Here is a 7099-nt window from a genome sequence, read left to right on the forward strand (position 1 = left end):
TGTAAACCAGGAGGGACACAGAAAGGGGAAAAACTCTGTAAGATGTGTAAATCAGGAAGGACACATAAAGGTAAATAACTCTGTAAGATGTGTAAACCAGGAGGGACACATAAAGGTGAATAACTCTGTAAGGTGTGTAAACCAGGAAGGACACATAAAGGTGAATAACTCTGTAAGATGTGTAAACCAGGAGGGACACATAAAGGGGAATAACTTGGTAAGGTGTGTAAACCAGGAAGGATACATAAAGGTGAATGACTCTGCAAGATGTGTAAACCAGGAGGGACATGCAATGGGGAATAACTCTAAGATGTGTAAACCAGGAGGATATAAAGGGGCATTCTCTACCCAGAGTTCCGTGCGCTCCTCGCACTACACCTCTGTCAACAGCTTTTTACAGAAATCTTGTAAAAGTTTCTTTGATCCAACATTTATGTTTTGGACTAAATATTTAGTCATATTATGATATGTTTTTGGTGCAATCAAATTGATGCTTACTGTAAATTGACTAAAATTGCTGTTTTCTGATCATGAATCTGGAACTACTTCGTAAGATGCGTATGAATGTAGGATATACACGTGGTGGAGATTTAAATGTAAACATGGAATCAAAAGTAAGAAAGGCTGTAAAATACGATAAAACTTGTAAAATAAGAGACAGACAGCTAAATGGTAAATATGCACTTATTAAAGTGTCATTTGGTTATGAAAAGAGCCTGATGTATCACCTGTTGCCTGAACTTTTAAAGGGAAAGGAAACCGAGAATGATTGTTTATATCATGTGATTATATTGTCACGTGATTCCAAGCGTTGACAGAGGTGTATGTGAAGCTTGCGTAACACGCCCTCTGGTGAGAGAATGATAAAGGGAAATAACTCTGTAAGGTGTTTATACCAGGAGGGACACACAAAGGAGAATAGCTACAATGTGGTACATCTAGTACTTATCATTTGGCATTGTACTCTGTAGTACTACTTGTATTAATGAGGATGTACTATTGCATTGTTTACTGGTTGTTCCTCTTGTGTGGCCACCTCTGTTCACAATATTATAATATATTTGGCAAGGTTCTCCCCAATACACATAGACCTGTAGACAGTAACAGAATCAGATTCCAATATAAATACAGACTAATACCCAGGTCATCACTATTAACAAAGGAAACAAATGACATCATTGTATTGTGAATAACATGGCAAACCATACAAGCAATCCAGGAACTAGAGACCAATGGTACAATAATCCTCCAATTGTTCTTTAATGTGCAAGTTATGGATCTGATCTTCATCAAGGTCAAAAGGTCTAGGGCAGCTAGAAATGTCTGTGGAATGTGAGTCCTGGGTCTACTAGATGAGACCTTATAAACATTAAATTGTCTAATGTGCTGACAATACACAACAGAGTGCAGACCTAATGAATAGCCCATGTTAGTTTTTCATAGCAAAATTAAAAATGTGAATGTTAAACGGTTAAGTCCACTTCAGCCATCAGCCTTGACACAGGATCTCTGACTACTGTGTCCTCATTGTGAATGCACACACACCCACCTGAAGTAGAGTCCTTGAGTGAAACAATCCACTGGTCTATAAACAACTGCAGTTGTGTATCTTTAGTCTATTAGATGGGGGAAGTTAATGGTCAATTTTCTGTCAAGGATCACAATCCTTTGATTGAGGGTCTCTGTGGAGTTTAACAGAGTGAAACAGTAAATTATCCCCTCCCACCTTGTATCAATGAAAAATCATGTAAAACACCATCCAATCAAAGTTTGTGTTTTCTGCTCCACTATGACAACCATAATCATGTCATTTTCAAAAATATAAACTTGACTTACAAAGGATCAAGACAAACACGAGAAACAGCTTATGATGAAGTGACCATCAGACTGATCTCCATAAACCTTCAAATGAAATGTTCCCCGAGTTTGTGTAAGCTGAAGTGACACGACAATAATCCTCCCCATATACAGCTAAACCAGGAGAGCTAGATCAAAGGCAATTTTCACACAAAAACAAACCACGAACAGCCATGTTGTTTTGTAGACTGAAGTCCATGACACAAACATGAGAAGACCCTAATAACTGTGTAGAACAAACAAATCACTGGTCTTTAAGTTTGTCATTACTTTTTGAAGACTGCAGGCAACACAAGGCATCTCATCAAAGGTCTTGTTTTTCTGTCAGAACACACAATGACCTTATTTGACCTTTGCATGTACCTGTATACACGGGCAGTCCCCCTTGCTGTCATCGATGACTACCCCCAGAGGCCAACAGACATCACTGTATCCGACCCTGGAGATGGACATCATAAAAGAGGCAGTGACCACACTAGCTGACTTTTGATACACGGCAATTAATTGGACACGAGTTCAAACACTACAGGTTAATCATTCCCTCACAGGAATATTGTAAATTTCCTGTGTATGTGCATGTTTATACCTTATTCCACAAAAATAAATGCTTTGATTTGAGATTTTTTTTGTCTTAGATGGCATGGAAAGAGATGGAATTAACAAATAATTTCTAGGTCAAAAGGTCAGGGTTCAAATCAACTGAGACACCATTTCAAGATTACCAGGCAAATTTTCACTCTGGTACTTGCTCTTGCTATATACGTATTAGATGGAGATACACATGTAGCAAGATGCCTATCTATTTTGGGGTTAAAAAGTAGAAGTCAGGGTAACCCATCACTGAATGTAATAATTTTGTGGATACCGAAAAATTTACCATTCCAACTTTCATTCCCACACTTACTACAAACATGGCAGGTGAAAAGAGGTGCCTATTGAAGTCTGTGAAAATACATCAAAGGTCAAAGTCAGCATTCTGTAGTACAGGAGAGGAGAAAATCTATGGCTGGAAACGGAATGGAACTCTGTATTACTAGTCAGGTGCTCTAACCACTGAGCTATCCAAGCTGATATCCACAGTTCATATAGACCTAACTACTACATTCCTCCCTCCTTTAATTTGTCTTTTCCCTCGAAGACACAAAACCCAGATTCTTTTTGCTCCTGGTTGGACTTTAACCTGAAGACCAGGGGTGATCAATGACACCAAATGTAATATATAGGAAAGAAGAAAATCTATGGCTGGATCGGGAATCAAACTCAGGACCCCTGCATAACTGGTTAGGTGATCTGATCACTCAGCTATCCAGGCCAATATCCATGGTCTGTATAGCCCTAACTACTATAAATCAAATGTGGCATTGTTGTGGATATACCCTTTAAAGAGTACAATTCCAGTTTTCAGTATCATACTACCTATTGATTTTTAGGTTGAAAGGTCGTAGATCAAGATTTATTTCCACTATAACAATGTTGTGCACACTATTTTTTCAGTCTCGTATTTGCTATTGAGATGCTTATTGTATTCTGAGGCAAAAGGTCAGGGTCATTTATAGTCACAAATGTAGCAGTGTTGTAGACATTATTTCAAAATCTACTTCTCCAGCCTTCCATCTAATACATGACACAAAGACAGAAGGTGGACTTTTGATCAAGTAGTTCAATAGGTCATATGTCAAGGTTTTATATAGTCTATAGTTGAATGGAACAATGTTTTGGATACAAAAAGATTCAGCTTCCCACATCCTACAGAGATTGTAGGTGGGAATGTACCAACATATAGTACATGTAAATTGGCTGTTGATTTTGTAGGTCATAGGTTAAAGTTTTATATAGTTTGTTATCTTTCTTAAATCAAACTTTGAATGTGAAAGGTTTATTTAGAAAAATCTTTGCAAAATTTAAAACTTCAAATCACTGCCTTCCAGGTGAAGTGGTAAGGTGGATAGTACTCTACTCTCAATGGAAGATTATGTAAGGTGGATAGTACTCTACTCTCAATGGAAGATTATGTAAGGTGGATAGTACTCTACTCTCAATGGAAGATTATGTAAAGTGGATAGTACTCTACTCTCAATGGAAGATTATGTAAAGTGGATAGTACTCTACTCTCAATGGAAGATTATGTACGGTGGATAGTACTCTACTCTCAATGGAAGATTATGTAAAGTGGATAGTACTCTACTCTCAATGGAAGATTATGTACGGTGGATAGTACTCTACTCTCAATGGAAGATTATGTAAAGTGGATAGTACTCTACTCTCAATGGAAGATTATGTAAAGTGGATAGTACTCTACTCTCAATGGAAGATTATGTACGGTGGATAGTACTCTACTCTCAATGGAAGATTATGTAAAGTGGATAGTACTCTACTCTTAATGGAAGATTATGTAAAGTGGATAGTACTCTACTATCAATGGAAGATTATGTAAGGTGGATAGTACTCTACTCTCAATGGAAGATTATGTCTTTTTTTTATATTGATAAAAAAAAAGAGCAGGTAGCCAATGAATTTCGTTATATTTTAGAATGTGAAGTATATATCAAAAACATGTAAGAGTTCCATCCTAACGTATAAATTTTCCAAGTGTCCAAATTTGATGTGAAATCACTGAACATATTTTGTGTACAAATTCTTATAATCCCAAGATTCTCTGAGTTTACACACTGCTTATATTTTCGTTATGTATTTCATTCCATACACAGTAATATCATTATACAATCTCTATTTTTGTCAATTTGTTTAACAGACAACATGTACCATTGTATTTATAGTATGAATGAATAAACTGGAAAGTAATGAAGAAAACAATGTTGTGAATACAACAGACTTCCTAAAGAGTTTCTAGTTGGGAAAGGCAAGGTCAAGAGGTCATAGTACAATCTAATTAAATGTTGAAAGTTCATAAAATTTGCCACTACATTTCATATTTCATTAGAATGGATGACAGATCTGTATTTGTTTATGGAAAAATGGAAAACCAATTTACAAGCCATTACAAGAAATATTTCAGATTCTTTAGATTATTTTGAAACATGCATAATCAAGCCAGTCCACAAACAGAAACAATGTGATAATGTTCAGAAGCTGTCTACAGTGAATGGGCTAGCTATAAACTCGTAATTTCTGGAGGAAGTTTTTATGCAGGAAGTATATCTTCAGGACTTAATTATATAAACCTATTCTTCCCAAATACACAGCCCTAACACAACCCCACACCACCACCTCTGTTTGGGGATAAGTTTGTCACATTCTCTTCCCTCTAAAAACATTCGCTTTTTACCACACATTTGAAGATAAAAAATCACTTACGACTAATTCTTGTTTGGACCAACAGCGTCTTAGCCCCAGACAAAGTGCAAAGAAAGGACTTTGCAGCATACCCCTGCTCCCCTGAATGCATTAATCCCCGTCTCGCTAACTTAAAACACGCATTGACATCTTGGAGTTACTTGTTCTCTGAAGTTCAAAAGAGGAAGAAAACCCCACTTATGAATCTTGCACCGATGTTTCAGACTGACCTATATATAAGCCTAGATTCAAACCCAAAGCATTGAAATCTTCTGGGAAAAATTCCCAGGTATATCATGTAAGTCTACGTTTGCTTGATTTTTATTACGCTACACTGACAAACATGTAAAGCCTGGTCTTACGACGTTAAAAACATTGGTTCATTAATTATCGGTGAGCTTAGTTTGCACTGCACCTCATGATATTAAAGTTGCACTGTTGTGTAGGAATGCTGAGGTGACACTGCGGCTATGACACGACTTCCGGCCCAAGACTCAGGGAAGCCGTGATCCAGCATAAACAATACCTGTCAATGTCAAACGTCTACATGTGCCATGTATAAAAACTTCGAAGCATATTTCAGCTCCCATTTACACCTCTACAGTTCTACAAAAGAGCTCATATTGCCAATTAAACAAACCCAAACAAAAAATTATGATAAGGGCAGATTATAACTCCGATAAAACTCATCAATATAGACCTCCAATGCGAATCTTTTATTTAGGGCCGATCACCAGTTGATCATTGTCAGATTAGATCCCAAAATACGATCACAAAGACATAGGTTAATGGACATTGCAATAAATTTTTCAAAGACTTCACCGTGATTTTTGGCGACGGTGTGGCGTTACAGCGACACCGAACAACACCCTGCACTGTAAGGTAGACCGATGAAGGTCTGCGATTTTTCGTATGTTGAGTAATGGATAGGTCTTGTTTACTGTTACAACATATAGAGCAAAGAAAGGTCTTGATGTTATCATAATTACCCAAAATAGAGACCTCAGAAACAAAAGGATTTCTAACATTTAATACAGATCAAAGGACCCTATCTAACTGTAGAATGAGAAATTGATTCTAGAATTTCAAATTCTGGCTCCAGGCTGTTTTTAAAAGCTACAGTGAATCAGTTGTAATTGTATATATCCAAATCAGGACTGACAAAGAAAGCATTTAAATGAAAAACTTTGTTTACCGGTAAATAAAAACATAGTCAGTGACTGTGCTTGCTTCATTAAATGATTGACAAAGCCGGGTTACACAGTGCTGGCCATGGCTGAGAAAGTATCACTGTAAGAAATCTCTGAGTTTTATTCTATATTGTGTTGCATAAGCATGGACTATTAATCGGAAAAACACAGATGCTTATTCAAAGTCACGATCTTTGAAATTTAGTTTCATCTGGGTCTTTTTTCAGTTTTAAATTTTGACACACATGAAGCAGCAGCCCCAACCCACTCTCCAAACAATGACAAAATGAATCAAAAAGTAAGTGATAAAAATTTCATTGTGTGCATGATGGTTACAAACCTATCATCTCTGACTGTAAAAATAAGCTTCTTGAAATTGCTGATTTATAAACAGTAAGGAAATTAAGGTATTCAATGTATAAAAATCATATTTCATGTCTGTAACAGGAAGGGAGAAAATGCAACAGACCAGACTGGGATTCGAATCTGGGCCCCTGAATCTCTAGTCAGGTGCTCTACCAACTGAGCTATCTGGCCACCGGCGATCGAATATGAGCTTCTACAATCCCTGTATTCTGAGGTTATAAATTTGAACAAGATTTTATACAACAAATTTTTCATGACCTTGCCAACATTCAAGGTCATGACATCTTTAGGTCAAAAGAATCCATGTGCTTAGTATATATGTATATCTTACCACATTCCCTTCCATATTCCAAAAAAGAAATCAATCAGTAGACAAATCATGCATATATATA

The 7099-nt window shown here is 36.8% G+C and overlaps 1 protein-coding gene and 1 long non-coding RNA gene across 5 annotated transcripts in view; one reads left to right on the forward strand and one right to left on the reverse strand.

The window, feature by feature from the left end:
• LOC125682468 (discoidin domain-containing receptor 2-like) overlaps positions 1-7099 on the reverse strand; it is a 95415-nt gene that overhangs the window by 59493 nt on the left and 28823 nt on the right. The window lies entirely within an intron of this gene.
• Positions 6569-7099, forward strand: part of LOC125682493 (uncharacterized) — a 5105-nt gene continuing 4574 nt past the window's right edge. Inside the window, exons 1-2 of the long non-coding RNA XR_007372572.2 lie at positions 6569-6639; positions 6789-6921. This is a non-coding gene — a long non-coding RNA (uncharacterized LOC125682493). The remainder of the gene's footprint in view (positions 6640-6788; positions 6922-7099) is intronic.

This window comes from Ostrea edulis, chromosome 2 (genome assembly GCF_947568905.1).
Source record: "Ostrea edulis chromosome 2, xbOstEdul1.1, whole genome shotgun sequence".
NCBI lineage: Eukaryota > Metazoa > Mollusca > Bivalvia > Ostreida > Ostreidae > Ostrea > Ostrea edulis.